We start from the raw sequence: 17,976 nt of genomic DNA, 5'->3' as shown, positions 1-17,976 counted from the left end.
ACGATCACCACAAAAAGGGGATGCTATATATTCCCTCGTTTTGCACATGGAAAACTGGAGCTCATGTCTGCTACTTGGTTAGGAGAAGGGCTTGAAAATGAATGGGTTTTCAATACTCAGAGATAGTGAAAAGAATTTCAGTCTTAGAGATCGGCATGAGCAGAGGTCAATACTCATGAAAACACTTGGCTTATTGAAGCAAAAGTGAGTGGTCTTGTGTCCTGGTGCATAGTGGATGTGTGCTTAGGAGCTGCAGAGGCACTGGGTGAGTGTAGCAGAGGAAAAAGAGAACAGGGTGATAGAGTAAAGCCCCAGGCTAGAACTTTATCTGTTGATCAATCCATTTGGAAATGGGGCCATGATCTCAAGGGAAAAGAAATACAATTGAGATGGGGGGGGAGTGTTTTAGTCAGTTCAGGCTCCTATCACGTCCCGCAGACTGGGTGGTTTAAACAACAAACATCTATTGCTCACATTTCTGGAAGCTGGAAGCCTAAGATCGGAGTGCTAGCACGGTCAAGTTCTGGTGAGAGCCCTCTTCCTGGCTTGTAGATGACCGCCTTCTCTTCACCTGGTGGAAAGAGAGACATCTCACCTGTACCTCTTCTTATAAAGAGACTAATCCCCTTCATGAGGGCTCCACCCTCATGACCTCATTACGTCCCAAAGGGCCTACCTCCAAACACTGTCATGTTGGGAATCAGGGCTTTGACATATGAATTCTGGGAGGATACAAACATTCAGTCTATTGCAGGGAGAAAGAAAGAATGAGGTGTTAGGATAGCTCAATAAATACTATAGCTCAATAAATACTTCTCTTAAAATACTTATTTCCCTTCTGTCTTGTTCCTGAGATCTTTATCTACTTCTCCATATAAATTCTAGGTACAGCTGCATTTTCTATGAAGTGAGCCATTTGAAAAAGAAATGCTAATATATGCATTAATGTATGTACACACATATATATATATTTCTTTGTGCGTGGGTATGTGTGTGTGTGTGTGTATATATATATATATATATATATATATATATAGTATGTTATCTTTTTTTTTAATTTTTTTTTCAACGTTTATTTATTTTTGGGACAGAGAGAGACAGAGCATGAATGGGGGAGGGGCAGAGAGAGAGGGAGACACAGAATTGGAAGCAGGCTCCAGGCTCCGAGCCATCAGCCCAGAGCCTGACGCGGGGCTCGAACTCCCGGACTGCGAGATCGTGACCTGGCTGAAGTCGGACGCCTAACCGACTGCGCCACCCAGGCGCCCCTATAGTATGTTATCTTAACAGGGTGGGAGTAGCCCTTCTGAACCAGAGCATACTATCCCACAAAGAATAAATTCAGAAATAAATGGCTGTGTGTGTTTCTGTGCCATCCTGAGATAATCAGCTCCTTTGAAGGAGCATTCATTTTTTTCCAGAACCCAGAGGCACCATGTACTGCCTGGAGACATTAATACTCCCATTTATCCCCAGGATACCTGGGAGAATCTTACTATGCAAAAATATTGTTGAAAGCTTTAGATAAAAGGGAGTGATAACACAACAAATCTACAGCGGAGAGAGCTCTCGACAACCTCAGAAGAGAGAAAGACTCTGGGCATAGGAAACAATTTGCGCTTTCTGAATTTTTGATAATTTAACAGTCAGTGTGGCCACAATTTTGAAATTAGTCTGATCTCCCGTGTACTGAAAGGCTCATCTATAAACAGAGAGTCTCAGAGAGAACCTGATGAGGAATGAGGTATGCTAGGGAAACACCTTTTCTTATAGGTGGGACTGTTACTAACTTCGAGGAAATCATCTAATCACAATTTTAAAACTTCAGGCCCATTGTCAGAGAGCCTGATTTGCTGCCTTTTCATTCCTCAACTTAGTTTCATGAGAAATGCAATGGCATTGTATGAATACCTACGATATCATCAGATAATGACAAATACCTTTGTCACATTATAGTCTAGGTTGCTCGTTTTGTATTTACAAGCAAATTGTCACTCAAAATATGAAACACTGGCATTTAGAGAAATACAGAAATTACTCACTTCCCTGGAATTCTGCATGACAAATTAGTACTGTGCTTTAACTCTAATAAATGTAGCTGTAGCAGAGTTTTCATAAACATTCTTGAGATGTTCTTCTGGAGTAGCTTTATTTTGGCACCCTACTTTTCCTGCTTAAACAAATGAAAAGGTTGGCTGATATTGTCAAAATACAGCACTTCTGGTGAACCAAGAGCCATTTATTAAAATAATGTATTGATGCAGTGTCATAAAATACAAAATCATATTTCTGCAGGAAAAACCTATTACCCTAAGCCAAGATTATTTTATTTTAAAAGAAAAATTATTGCAGTTGTGGATTCTGAAAGTAATATGATGTGGTTCAGACCTTGGCCTTTCACGGTGGCTTTTAATGCACCATGATACGTTATGTAAAAAAGATATTTGTATAATTAACAAGTGTTGTCTTTGTAGAAATGCATTAACTGAAAGTAGATTTTGAATATCCTATGACTCAAAATTACTAACTTAAGAACAGAAATATGATTTTTCTCTAGTTGTAGTAAGGCTTTAACACATAGGCAAGTGCAACAACAACCAAAACACACTCACGCGTGCACGCACACACACACACACACACACACACACACACACACACACACTCCTCTTGGAGGGTCAGGGCTCTCCAGAGCTGACCATTTTCCTGATATCATTTTAATCTTGTCCTTTGTCACAGCACTGCACTTTTTGCTCTAAAGGTTTCAGCACTAAAAAGTGGGGAGGTGAAGCCATAGTTCAATTCAATTTATTTTTATATTGCCTCTCATACGAAGTCTCTCAAAACGCTTTACAGTAAGAGATAAAATAATCATATAACACTTGCCCATATTCGAAACAGCAGCGATCACCCAGACAGCAAAGGGGGAAAGCTGTGCACAGTCATGGGTCAAAGTCCCTGGTGAAACACCCCTCGTTTAGAAGCCATATAAATGAACATTTCAGCAGGGTGACGTGGCCATATAATATCACTCGCCAAGCCCTATATTCTCAAGAGAGAAGTAAGGGGCTTCATTTTTCGATTCAAATAGAGCATTATCTCTCCTAAAGCCCTGGTGATCTCAACTAGTTGACCAGTTTCCTCTCATATGCAAAACTAAAGAGCCAAAGCAGGAACATGCTTTCTTTCTATTGTTGCCAATTACTTTAATCACACATGATTTATGGCTTCCTGGAAAGCAGTTGTTCTGGGGCACCTCTTTTCCTTGTCTGTGTTCCATATTTTGGCCCCAAGAGGTAAAGGGGAAAGGCTGGTGGAAAGACTAAAATGGGTGGTCTTCCTTTTAGTCAACCTCTAGCGCACGTACACACACACACACACACACACACACACACACACACACAGGAAATACTTACACTTGAGACTTGAAAACTCAGAATGAATCAGTGACAGTCCGGGGCAGGAAGAAGGAATAAGGGAGGATGATGGAGAAAGAATTTTTGCTAGATAAGGCAGCCCAAATTAAATAATAATTCCCACTGGGAAAAAAAAAAAAGCAAAAACAAATGTCTGGAAAGGATAATGAAAAAGCCAATCCTGGCAAAAGGAAATTAGGTCAAATCGATATATCAAGTTTGTATAGCACTTTTAATTTACAGAAGGGTTATTCTGCACTTGATGTAAGGAAATTGGAGATGTTACTATTCTCTGAGAGTGATAGAGTTACCCAGCATGGGAAGAACATACAGTCAGCAGTGGAAGCTACCATATTTACAAAGATGTTCTTCTACAGAGCAAATAGCAGTTTGAAATTACGAGGCCCAGTGAAAGTAATTCTCGAAAAAGAAGCTTCTCTCCAGACCCCCAAACCCATCACATAGTTTTTCAAGTACGGAGATCCAACTTTCTCTATCGAAAGCATCTTTTTTTTTTTTCTTTCAAAAAGTGCAAAAATCAAAAGGATCCTCTGGCTTCAGGAAAATTCACAGTATTCATATCAGTAAATAATCCAAAATCTGTTTAGGAAGCATGTTTCTAAAAGGATATGAACCTTTTCTATCCTCTACTTCTTTACTAGAGTCACATCTTTATAATACATAATAACAAACAGAATATATTGTAACTCATTTCTTGACCTTTTAATATTTCTGTCACTGATTGTCAGAGTTGAGAACTACTCTCTATCCTGAGGTGATGGATTATTTAATTAACCATTGACCTTTTCCCAACATTTGTTGACAATGAGCACAGTCCCATGAAAGCTGCCTGCTTTGGATATTGGTCAATTCTGTGTTGTTTATCAATAGGAGAATGCCATTTTTCATAACTTAGATCAAATAACTGAAATTACTTTTTCCCATTTATTTGTCCAAATCTATTTTCAAATGGATTTATGTCTCTTTCCTTTTAACTATCTATTAGAAAAGAACAATAGGTTTATTATACCTTTTCAAAACAAATCCCATGTTAACAAACAAACGTGTCTGATGGAATTTAATTCAGTCAGCCTACAAAAAAAATGTTTTCTAGTTATGAATCTTTTGGACAAAATTGCAGCGATTCATTTCCAATGGTACACACCTGTCCAGGTTCCCAGTTATTTTTGAGAAAATAAAATCTCCCAGGAGAGTAAGGCAGTCCCTTTGAAAAACTCATATAGTTGTTTATAAGTTCCATTCATTAGAGAGGGAAATGTTCCTGCATTTTTCCAAGGTCTTCATAGAAGGTCAAAAAATTTGTGGGAGATTTGGGCTAATTAAATATGAAAATTAGAATCTTTCATTTGAATGATAGACTTGTTTCTATACTTGGGATAAATAGCATCTTCCTGTACTCCTTTCAACAGTCCCACACCTACCCACTTTTCTTCTAGAAAGGCTTTCCATCTTGGATGCAGGGGTGAGAAGAGAACATTGCAAGCCCAAGCCAGAGTTTTCATGGAGAAAGTTCGATTTCTGCAGACATCTCTGCCCCCAGGATCAAGTATTGTGGTAAGAAAGGGAAAGTGTTCAGAGGGTCCAGACTGGCCTTTCTCTCTGTTGGCGGTATTACTACATATTCGGCTCTCAAAGATTTGTTTGAGTCCTCGAAGATTGATTGAGGGCATGTCACAGTGTTAATGGGTTTAGAATCAAACAATCCCGAGTTTAAAATTTTAGTTATTTTCTGGGGTACCTTGGGTGGCTCAGTCAGTTGAGCGTCTGACTTTGGCTCAGGTCATGATCAGGTGGTTGATGAGTTTGAGCCTCGTGTCGGGCTCTGTGCTGGCAGCTCAGAGCCTGGAGCCTGCTTTGGATTCTGTGTCTCCCTCTCTCTCTGCTCCACCCCCGCTTGCACTCTGTCTCTCTCTGTCTCAAAAATAAATGAACATTAAAAAAAAATAATTTTAGTTACTTTCTTTTCTGGGTAATATCGTGTACCTCATTTATTTCCTTAATGCCTCCATTTCCTCACCTATAAAATGGGAATAAAAATAGCCACCTCTCTCACTTACTGTAAAGTTGAATGAGATAATATATGCAAAGCTCATGGCAAATAGGAAAAACCCAGTAAAACAAAACGGTTCTAATGTAACACTGAATTTTCCAGTTTGTCATGTAGACATGGCCATTATCTCTGCAGAGTGGAATACAATGTATTAGAGATGTTTCAGCAACAATTGAAGTCCATTTTCATCTCCCTGGAGTCTACAGTGTTTAAAGACTTGACATTATGGAAGTATATTGTCTTCATTAATTTATGTTAATTTTTAATGTTAGTGTGGCAGTATGGGATAATATATACAAAAGCCTGTGTGTATGTGTGTGTTTGCTTATACAAACAAACACACACGCACACACACAGATATTGCAGGGTAAAAGAGTTTTGACCCTAAGAAAGCAGATTTTCATTAAAGCCTAAACCTAGACATAATATAAAGCATTAATTGTAATAGCAGCTTTTTTTTTTTTTTTTTTTTGCCTGACAAGAATAAGAATTCTTCAAATGAAAGATGTTTGGAAATTAGCAAAAGCATAGTGTATCTACTGATCATATTTTATGAAAATGCTACCCGAATTAAATGATAGAGCTTTACAATTATGTCCAAGGAAACGGCACATGCAAGCTACCTTTGTGTTGCTTTCTTATATATCTGTTAATCATGTTAATTCCCTCTGGCATCTATCAGTTTCCCTTCAACGCCAAGAGCTTATCTCCTGTTAGAACAGAACTATATGGGCATATCATCAGATATCTAGATGGCTAAGCTGTGCGTTTGATACATGGGTGACGTTAATGTAATATTATGATGGATATCTATTAGCACGTACGTCACCAAAACACAGACTCTCTAACGTCTTTGACAGTGGCTGCCCTTTCCATGTCAGTGTCAATCCACGCCAGAATCACAAGAATGAACAAATGTGACAGGAGAGGCTGTACCAATTATAGATGAAGGGATACTATCTACTCCCACTATTTGATGTGATTTATTTGGCGGTCCTTCTGCATTTGTAGGCAGCAGATTGGAGCTGTTTATGAAGTGACAAATGGTACTCAATGACATTGAATGACTCCTCCAATCAATTTAACTTGTCTAAAAAGTGGTCATGAATCGTGCTATACATCCAATGGTAGCGGATACAGAAAAGTTTGAACTTTCTGCCCTGAAAACATATACTCTAAATACATACATTAAAGAGTGAAAGAAATAAGTAGTAAAATTAGTTTATTGAAGTCATAATTTCTTTCAAAAAATTTTTTTTAAAAACATGTTTCATAAGGTTTTTCATCAAGGATTTTTTTTCAGAGAAGTGATATTTTTTTATTAATTTGAGAGAAATGCTTTTTTTTTTGGAGGGGTCAGTTTTCTTTCAGAGAAGGGGTAGCAAGCACGTAGTTGTCTACATAAATGCATAACTCTGTGGTGAAAAAGCAAAACAGTTTAATGGGGGTTGTCAGTGAAATAACTAGGGCCGCTATTATATAAGAAGGCTTTGGGCTTCTAAGTCCAGATATCGACTAAAGTTTCCAATGATTATTCAGCCCTTTTTAACAAAACTATTTTGGTCTAAGTGATTTTATTGATGAATTTATTGAATTAATTATAAAATTCAAAGAAATAATTACCTCTCGTGCACGGTTTGATCATACAAACAGAAGTCATTTCCCTTAAACACTGGAGAAATACATAGGCTTTTATACTTACACGTGTTTTCGTCTCGCGCGTATAACTAGCAAAATGGAATAAAGTCGCCGGCCCGGCTAACCTCACACAAGTGTATTTACATATTTATTTCAATTTATTAGATGCAGGTAGTCTTTTCCATACTTAATTCAAACCACTACTGCTATAAGCCAAGAATGATTTTTTCCTATCTCTCTATTATTCAAATTTATTAAACAATATTTCACATTTGTTTGACACCGTGTCAAACTCAGAACTCCTAAAGTACTGCTGCAGCTTTGGAACTGTTATGCTTTCTCGGACTTTAATCATTTTTGGCAAGGCTCCACTTCCTGTCAGAAAGTGAAACAGCTTTGGAATGTCATTTTCACGAAAGAAAACAGAGAGAATCCGAGAGGAAGTTCTCCTCCACTCCAGATCCCCTAAGATACTCAAACACGCTCACAGGAGGGCTGGAATACATCAAACATTAGCAGAGGGAAAAGGACACAATTTTCCCACATTAAAAATACATGGATAAAGTTGAACTTCTGCTAAAAATAGTTCCCATGACTAATCCTATTAAGTTTAAAAAATTGGGCAGTATCTTCCTTGAAGCAGAATTACTCTCTGCCATCGCACTGTGCTGCTGCCTACACCCCCAAAGCCAGCACTCCTCAGTGCTAGGCCCTCCGCTTTCCCTTTGTAATCACATTAGGGGAAAAGGGAGAGAGAGAAGGCGATCGGACAGTGCCTTTTATTCAGGTCTCAGATATCAAAGGAAACCAAAAAGGAGATATAGAGACCAAAATTATCTCAAAATACCAAAACTTCTGAAGAGCAATATACTGTCCTTATGCATCTGCAATGTTTTCTCACTCACTCTTGGAGTGTCCCCAGGGAGCAATGAGATTGCAGAAAGCAAATGAAGATTGCTCCGACTTATGCCACTTCAAGGCCTAGACGGTGTTGGAGGAAACACTGAGCAGCAAATGGTGCAAAGTCTGTACTATTTTGGACACACAAGCCCCTGGGTTTTGTCTCACGTAACGACCACGTTAACTGGACAGAGGAGAGGAGAGGATGAAAACGAATCGTGCAAAGTGCGCGGCAAGGCGAAAAGATTCTAAACCAAGTACGCACGTCGCGAGGAAGCCGTCAGGGCTCTCACCATCCTGCAGGTCACACCGATAATCAATGTTACTTTGTTGTAGAGGGGAGGTATGGGAATATAAAGTAGTCACTGCAGAAGGAGTCATTAGGTACCATGATATTGGCATATGTTAGCTAAGTGATTAGCAATGGTGAGGTTCAGCTGCAATGAAACCTAAACCCAGCTGATGCCATTAACACGGTGGATCTAATGAACCCCACAGACCACATTAAAGCAGAGAAAGCAAAACGACAATTGGAGAATGGCTTTTAATGAAACCATCAATCCAAAAAAGGAGGGGGATAGATGTCATTTAAGAAGGCTTTGTGGAACCACCGGACAATCACTTACTCAAGCACTAGTTTTTAAAGGACAGGCAGGTAACTTCCCTTCATTGTTTAGAAGACACTTTGGACATTGTTTTTAAACAATTGGTCCATCTTTTTAGCTTTGCATTAGCATGCAGAAAATGAATTGCCCAGTTGATTGAGATTTTTCCACACCGTCGCCATAATGTGCAAACGCCCATAAGTCATAAAGAAAAGATCCTTTGTTACAAGTTCTTAATTGAATTGTACATGTTTAAGGGAATCCATAATTCACAGCCACTTGAACATTGGATCTTATCCTGTAAACATGTACTTCTTTGAAAACTGGGACCTACAATTCAATCTATACGTAGTTCTGCCCGGAAAGGATTCATTCACCTTCAAGCTAACCACTTTTTCAGTCTGCCTCACATGTATAAAAGGTTCTAGCCTAATAACTACCAAAGCAATTAAGAGGGAAAGTTTTGAAGTTTCCCAACGGAAAGTAACTCTTAGGTTCACAAGCAGTATAGTGAGTAGCAAGGAATGTGGGTGCCAAAGCCACACCGCCTGGATTTAACTCTCAGCTCTGCTACTTACTAATTCGAAGGTTGTAATTTCTGCGGCAACGTTGGGCCAGCAAAAAAAAAAGAAAAACTATAAGGAATTAGGGCAGACAAGGAACAACTGAAAGCAGCAAAAAGTGGTTTTTCTTCCTCTTTTGCGCATCAACCCTATGATTTCCACAATGCTAAAGTTAATATTGTTAGTTATTTACACTTAGTGAGTTTATGAGTTGAGTTTTAGCCATGGCCTTCTATGGATGTACACGGTTTGTCCTCTGCCTGAACCATCTAACAACAAATCTGAATCACTGTCCCTCGGGGCCAGCAAGATCCAGAAGGCTATGAATTCAAACTTTCAGAAACTGTGTTCAAAGCATGTATGTCAACAAACAGAAACAATTAGCAAAGATAAACCATTACTCTTTAAAGCAGAAACACTCCACATCTAGAAAGGTTGCAATTTTATAAGCCATTTATAATGTTTCAGGGCAGCATGACCCAAGCTCAGAAAACTCCAGGTTCCTATTTAAGGAGCCAAATTACAATAGATAGTTGCATTGTAAATTTTCAAATAGGCAAAGTAATCATCATTTTACAACAAAGGGCATAAGCCCATTGCGGCACGTGTGGTTTCAAGGTTACTCTGTGTTCTATGAAAATATAAGCCTATTTCTCTAGGCTTAGGGGTTCAAGCTGTGATTCAGATTCCTGTGTTCTAATTCTATTTGGCCACTGACTAGCTATACACCTCCTTAGTTAATCTCTCTCTGCTTGATTTTTTTTTTTTTCATGTAAAGTCAGAACAATAATCATGGCTACCTCATGGGGTGGTCGGAAGAACCGAATGAAATCATGCACACTGAACACTTAAAACACTGCCTAGTATACAGAGACCCCACAGTAAGCATCAGCTGTTGTAATTTATTATGCTAGATATCATTGTACATGTTTATCACGTTATGTGAAACGCTCTCAATTCCAGACTCCTGGGAATCAATTCTCCTTCCTTTGTGTCTATATGCACATCAACTAACCTCTGTTGCAACTTCCAGCATGAAAAAGTCTTCTCCCAAGACCCTTCCCAATTCCTCCACATCGGTAATGGCCCTGAATCTTAGGAAGCCAATGAAAGCATCACCTCTTATTTTTGCTACTTGCTCTGTCCTGCTTCTCTTCTAATTTCTTTGGTGACTGACTATGATTCTTAGTGATCCCTAAACTCAATAGTCATGCCTTGAAACCGAGGAGAACCTTTCCCACAGCATAAACATGTCTAGCTTTTTTTTAGCCAGCTAAGGCCATCAACAGATGATTCCAATGGCATGCTTACTTTACAAGTTTGCTTTTGTGTTGGCTTCTCCACAAACCCAGTACCGCGGCCTAATCCCAGATTGCTGAAGAATGCCCGTAGGGGAATAGTCACCAAAGATGACTCTGATGAACAGCTTGCTGCAGCTCTAATGGTGAGACATATAAAATGCATCATACATTAAATTTAATGTTGCCTCATTAGTCTTAATTAGATTCCTACATTACACCAGGATTATGGTTTCTCCGTGTTTATGTTTTCTCCTAAAATTGAGTCTACCCCAGATAATACTTCAGTGTACTTTTTAAACCTTTGAATAAAAATGGCCAGTGATGGCTTAATATCAATAATATCCTCGATCTGATGAAAATAATATCAAAAGACAGGCAAACTAAATTATTATATGTCTAAGGAGTTTCATGTCATTCATAAAGCCCATAAAAGAAGTCTTGTTACTCAGAAATAAACCTAAAAACTGCAAACATTTGCTCACTAAGAAAAGTAATTGGTCTATTATTTCCTTTATTCCCCTTTCTATCGTTATGCATAATATGGAATATGTTTTTTTTCAATAAAAGAATAGTTGTTTCCCTCCTCCTCTTCTCCCATTTCATAGTTTAGCCTCTCCTTTTATTGGCATCTACTATGAAGCCTTAGCACATTTGGTATTATCATGAAAGATAATTTGGTATTAGCTATGAAAGAAGAAAGGGACCTGAGAAACCACAGAGCACAACCATTTTTTTATAATAAAGGAGTCATGGCCTAGAAGTTGTGGACACTTGTGGTGGCTTGGAGATCATGGGGGATCCATGACCAGAAGTCAGGTTTCCTGGCCCACAACTCATCATATTTCTGATCAGCTCCATAACGCATCGGAGAAAATAGTCTGCTTCCATTGTTCAAAAACACCCTGTAGTGCAAGGCTCTCAATTCCTAACTCTGAGTTCACATGCTCATGTCGCTGCACACCTGAACAGTTTCTGAAGTACCTGTTGTTTGGCTGCATTTTTGCCAGTAGTCACAAACTCATAAAATGAAAAGCCAAGGAAAATACAATGCAAATCAGGTCTGCCAAGAATTCTTCAATTCCCTGTCACTGGATAACGAAGGGGTTGGTGGTATGGAAGTCTTTAGAGATTACATCTCATTGACATCTATGTATGAGTCATTTATGGATTTTAACTGACATTAAACAATGGATTAAGAAATTCAGTCCTGCTATAGTTGGGATGGACATCATTAGGTCTGATCTTATTCTCCCTCTTGTGTCCCTGGGTTACCCACTACCCTCCAGCAATTGCTGAGATCGGGTCAATGCCACTGCACAGTAACGTTTCATCTGGCAGGAAAAGATCAAGCAAGGAAGTTATCAAGATTAGGGGCTGAAGAAGGGAATGAGAGAGTGAAGAGAAGAATTCAGAACCAAACAATATTCATGTGCAATTTGCGAGCATTAGTTTAGCATGGAAAGAATTTAAAATTTGCCAACCCCGTGGGGCGCCTGGGTGGCTCAGTCAGTTAAGCATCCAACTTCAGCTCAGGTCATGATCTTGCAGTTCACAAGTTGGAGCCCCGCGTCGGGTTCTGTGCTGACAGCTCAGAGCCTGGAGCCTGCTTCAGATTCTGTCTCCCTCTCTCTCTATCTCTCCCCAACTCATGCTCTGTCTCTCTCTCTCTCTCTCCCACAAATAAACAAACTTTTTAAAACACTAAAAAAAAGGAAAGGAAAGGAAAGGAAAGGAAAGGAAAGGAAAGGAAAGGAAAGGAAAGGAAAGAAAAATATTTGCTAGCACCTTGAAGCTGTGAGCATGAAGAACAGATAGCCATGGGGACAGCTGGGAGGCTTGGAAAGAACCAGTGAGCAAAAGAGATCAAAGCACATTTTAGGACATATAGCTTTCAGATAATATCATTACATTCATTTCTGTAATCTACAAAATTTGGAAATAAAGACCTATGTGAAAAACTAGCAAAGTTACCTATATGTTTGTTGAGGAATTATACCTATCATGAGTCACTTTCCATCCCTCAATTTAGGTAACTAGTTCTTCATTTAATGACCCCTTATAACAGCACCCTGGATACATATTCTAAATCCCGGAGTTCCTAAAAAGTTTTTAAAACTACCTCTAAAGCAATGTTAACCTTTGCAGGTAAAATAAAAACAAATTATATTCAGTGAATAAAAATGTTGCTTAGATAGTGGAATATGTAGGGAAAGGTTATATGACAGTTTTCCGAACTACAGAAAAACATTTAAAGAAGATGAAGACATATGTGGTATAACTGCTCATGGCTTAAAATTATGTAATTCAATATATAGTCATAGCATTTTTAGTTTTCATATTCTAGAAGAATATAAGCTTTAAAAAGTGATTCATTAAATACCCCAGAAAAAAAAAAATCTCATGAACTTTTAACAAACTTATACCGTGAGAGCCGATTCTATAGGCATGTAATGGAAATGGACAGTAGCTCTGCTATTAAACTTTTGGTTTAGTAGCAAGCTATCAAACCACCCGCAAAACGTCAAAATATTCCATCCACCTCAGAGTTAGAGATGTCTGACTCCCTATGATTTATGGAAACATTATTTAAAACGTATTTTCTGTTCATTTCTGTCCAGTGCTGCACCTTTTATAAACCTACTGATTAATATCAAACAGTGAACAAATCTGACAAGCAGGATTACCAATCTAACAAAACTGTTTATAGTGTGAATGAAAAAAGCACACCATTTCCAGGCAGTGTACTTAATAATACAATCCTGTTGTACTTAAGTGGTGAAGGGATTACTTAACTGTCAGAGTTTCTTTAACTGTTAAGAGTTGCCACATTAAAGACAGGCTATTCAAAAGCACCAGAAGAATGTGTCATGCCACTTTATTCATCATTATCATAGTTTTATATTTAAATATAACATAATTGATGTGTATGGAAATAAAATAAATTCAACTGTTTGAAATTAAATTAGCTTCCCCTAAGGCATTTTTATGGTAGAGAATAAAGAATTTTCATACACAGATTTAAACTCCTTTTTTATAAATATTATATAATTTTGGTTAAATTATATGATATCAATATATATTATAGTTTATAATGAACATTTTTCTTTAGAAAAGGACCTTTGGTGCCTGGATGACTCATTTGGTGAAGCGTCCCACTCTTGTTTTCGGCTCAGGTCATGATGTTACTACTCAGGATTTTGATGGCCTCCTTGGGTTCTGTGGTGACAGCATGGAGCCTACTTTGCATTCTCTGTCTTCCTCTCTATCTGCCCCTCCCCTGCCTGCTTTCTCTCTCTCTCTCTCAAAATAAATAGCCCAAAGTGCTATTTCCATGATAATTTCAAATTGTGTTTTTGTTAGTATAAGGACACAAAATTTAATTTTAAGATGACAATTTCTGTTAAATTAGTTTAATGAGCTTAAACGTTAAGTCTATAGAAGCAAAAGAAGCTATAGAAGTTTTACAGAGTTTAAAGTATTGACTATTCTTTCACATCTACATGTTGTTCTTGAGTTTATGTACATGGAAATCATAAGAGAAAAGATTTCTGTAAATTTACACAGTAAGAAACAAGAAGGATGTGGGGAAATAAAATCCCAGGACCTAATTCATTTTCCCTCAGAATGAATAAAATAACTCCTGGCAAAGAGAACATCACCAAAAATGGTGGATTAAGGAGCTCCATAGATCCATCCCTCTGTGAAAGCAACCAGTAAGCTGGCAAAAATTTTCAGAATCAAATCTTTTAAAACTCTGGATACTAATACAAAATCTTACAACAACCAGAGAGTGCTTAATAAACAAAGAAGTTGCTAAATTTTGGCATTTAAGGAAATCCCTGTTAAGTCAGTAGCTGATTGCTGAGATAGTGGGAGAAAGACTTCAATGACCACACATGACAAAGGATACAGTCTTTGCAAGAGTCATTTGGAAATGTTACTAAACAAATGGACAATTGTAGTCCCCAAAAAGTCACAACAGCAAAACTCTGGAGAGGGAGTAAAATCTGATTTCCAGAGTTGCCAAATCTTAATATGCAAATGTCCAGTTTTCAACCAAAAATTATGAAACATGCAAAGAAATAGGAAAGAATGGCTTACTCACAAGATAAAAAGAATTATGCAGAAACCATAACTGAAGACACCCAAAGATTAAACATACTAGACAAAGACTTTAAATCAACTGTCTTCAATATGCTCAAATAATTAAAGAAGCCTATACACAAACAACTAAAGGAAACCAGGAGAATGATGTCTCAACAAATAGAAAATATCAACAAAGAGATAAACATAAATATAATTAAATAGAAATTCTGAAATTGTGCAGTATAATAGCTGAAATGGAAAATTTACTACAGGGATTCAACACAGATTTGAGCAGGCAGAAGAAAATCATCTAATGTGATGAACAGAAAGAAAAAAATAATGAATACCAGTGGGGTGTCAATATACACAATATGGGATTCCCAGAAGAAGAAAAGAGAAAGGGAAAGAAAAAATGTTTGAAGAAATAATGGCTGAAAACACTCGCAATGTGGTGAAAGAAATGAATTTATACATCTACCGATTCTAAGTAGGATAAATGCAAAGAGATCCACACCGAAATATGTTACAATCAACTGTTGAAAGACAGAGACTCTTGAAAGCATCAAGGGAAAGATATGACTTGTCATGTACAGGGATCCTCAATAAGACTAGAAGCCAGTTTCTCATCAGAAACCATGGTGGCCAGAAGGCAGAGGAATGACTGTTAAAGGGTTGAAAGGGAAAAAAAAACCTGCCAATCAAGAATTCTATGTCTGGCAAAACTATTTTTGAAAAATGAAGTAGAAATTAATACAATTCCCAGATAAACAGGTCAAGAGAGTTCATCACTGATAAATGTTTCCTGTAAGAAATATTAAAGGGAGATATTCAGGCTGAAATTAAAAACATTAGATAGTAACTGAAAGCCATACAAAGAATTTTTTTTTAGTTAGTCATGATAACAACATAGGAAAATATAAAAATTAACATTATTATATTTTCATTTTACAATGCCTTTTTTTCCTATATAATTTAAAAGACACATATATAAAATAATAATTTCACATCCATTTTAATGGGCACACTGTATGTAAAAAGATGTGATTTGTGACAATAACAACATAAAATGGTAGGAATAGAACAATAAAGGAGCAGAGTTTTTGTATGCTATTGAAGCTATTGTAGCTTTGGTTGCTATTGGTATCAATGCAAACTGAATTATCATATATTTAGGATGTAATTATATTCTCAAGCGTAACCACTAAGAAAATAACAAAAAGAAACTCAGAAAAGACAGTGAGAAGAAAATCAAAACAGGACACTAGAAAAAAATTAACTAAACAGGAAAAAAAAGGCAATAATAGAGATATTGGGGAACAAAGAATATATAAGATATGTAAAAATCAACTTAAAAATGGCAGAATGAAGTCCTTCCTTATAAGTAATCACTTTAAATGTAAATGGATGAAACTCATCAATTAAAAGGCAAAGATTTGGCATAATGAATGTTTTTAAAAAGAAAGCATGATTGGCCTATCTGCTACTTACAAGAGACTCACTTTAAATATAAAGAGACAAATGTTTTGAAAGTGAAAGGATAGAAAAAGATATTCCATACAAATAGTAACCAAAGGAAAGCAGGGATGGCTGGAGCAATATCAGACAAAGTAGTTTTTAAGTCAACTATTGCTACAAGAGACAAAGAATTTTACATATTCATAACAATTCTAATACATCAGGATTTAAGACAACTTGGGCATTGCTAAAATATAGCAGAATTTATGAGACCCACATTCCTTTATTTAAAATGCAACATTAGCTACCATTTCCTTGATGGTAGTCCCTAAACTGCCAATGTAAACCACTTTGGAATATTTTTTATTGGTGTATTTCTGAAAGAGGAAGATAATTGATGGAAGTAGCATTTCTCTGGTTTCTTTTCTTTTTTTTTTTTTTTTTGTTTTTTTTTTTTTTTTTTGGTTTGTTTGTCTATCAATCTTCATACCCCAATTTTCTCCCAGAGGCATCACCTGGCCCTATATAATCCTCTAGTCTAAATTTCCTTGGTAAATCCACCCAAAGAGAAGATTGATTTTCACAATTAAGTCTTTTTCTTTTATTTATGATTTTTATGATTTTTTTTAAAAACTGTTCTACTTGTGAAATATACCATAATATTTGTCATCTTTACTAATTGAGATCTTTGTACACTTATATTGCATTGATAACCACAGAACTAACCTACATACAATTTTTAGCATAATTAGTCTACTAAGTCATTTTATATTTATTAGTAGAATATTCACAAGTGGATTAATCTGAATCAAATATATATAAAGTAGCAGATAAAATTAAGTTGTTGATGAAATATTCTATCTCAGTTGATTACCAATTAAAAGAATAACTAAGTAAAAATTACTTTCAGTGAAGTTTATCTTCAGTTAAATTTTGAGGTTTGCTTCATTGTTCCTTGTCATTTCATAATAGATTCATGAAAAATATATTACTTGATTTTCTTCAAATTTCTTGGACAAGTTACCTTACATTTTGTTTCATTTTTTATTCATTTTAAGCAAACTCATTAAAGCAAACTCATCTTGTAGATGACTAAAAGAATAATAAAATCAACTTCCCCCCCATTGCTTTAGGAAATGTTAAAATTTAAATTTTAAAGAAAGCCTAAATTTTTCTGTATTAATTCTCAAATGTTTGGACTCCCTTCTCCATTTTGATGGAATATATATTTAAGATTTATAGTTTGCCAGGTACAGAGGTTGGCAAATAACATATGTTGGCTAGTTCTTATGTTTGTCTTGAATACTCTTACTATTAGAGGTGCCTGGGTGGCTCACTCAGTTAAGCCTCCAACTCAGGTCATGATCTCATGGTTTGTGAGTTCAAGCCCTGCATCAGGCTCTGTGCTGTGTCTGCCTCTCTGTCTGTCCCTCCCCTGCTCATGCTCTGTCTCTTTCTCTCTCTCACTCAAAAATAAATAAAACATTAAAATTTTTAATAAAAAAATAATAATCTCAATTTTATAACCTTGAACACCTCAGTAATATAGACTATATTACTCAGTAATATATTCACAGTAATACAGAGTAGCCAAAACCACTTGAAAATCATATCATGTGAGTTAGTATTAGAAAGAGAAGCTGTGAAGAAGCTTTCTTCTATGCAGCTTTTTTTGTGGTCTTTCTCCAACTATAATCAAACTACTTCTCTAGAGCCCAGGAGCTTCTGGGCCCTTCAGGATGTTGCTTCTGTAGGTATAAGATATCTGGGAGATACAGGGAGAAGAATTGGTCATGGCAAAGTCGTTTCCTAGAAGAGAAGCCAAGAGTTGCTAAACTTAGTTCTCTCTACCACTGTAGAGAAGACTAGAAATGGAATGGCCTCCATTTATTGCCCTAAAAGAGACCAGAATTCACCAGCAGAACACCACAAACTTGCAGATGT

At 36.8% G+C, this 17,976-nt stretch overlaps 1 long non-coding RNA gene across 2 annotated transcripts in view; it reads right to left on the bottom strand.

The window, feature by feature from the left end:
• The window catches only part of LOC147578455 (uncharacterized), a 128,034-nt gene extending 124,493 nt beyond the window's left edge, over window positions 1-3,541 (bottom strand). For both annotated transcript variants that reach the window (XR_015254281.1, XR_015254282.1), the window contains exons 1-3: window positions 3,414-3,541; window positions 677-745; window positions 475-571 (exon numbers count right to left, since the gene is read on the bottom strand). This is a non-coding gene — a long non-coding RNA (uncharacterized LOC147578455). The remainder of the gene's footprint in view (window positions 1-474; window positions 572-676; window positions 746-3,413) is intronic.
• Between the last annotated feature and the right edge of the window lie 14,435 nt (window positions 3,542-17,976).

The sequence above is a fragment of the Puma concolor genome, chromosome C1 (assembly GCF_028749965.1).
Source record: "Puma concolor isolate L17-30 chromosome C1, mPumCon1.1.hap2, whole genome shotgun sequence".
Classification (NCBI taxonomy): domain Eukaryota; kingdom Metazoa; phylum Chordata; class Mammalia; order Carnivora; family Felidae; genus Puma; species Puma concolor.
Note: the sequence above shows the minus strand (reverse complement) of the source record. Positions and strands in the feature narration are given on the sequence as shown.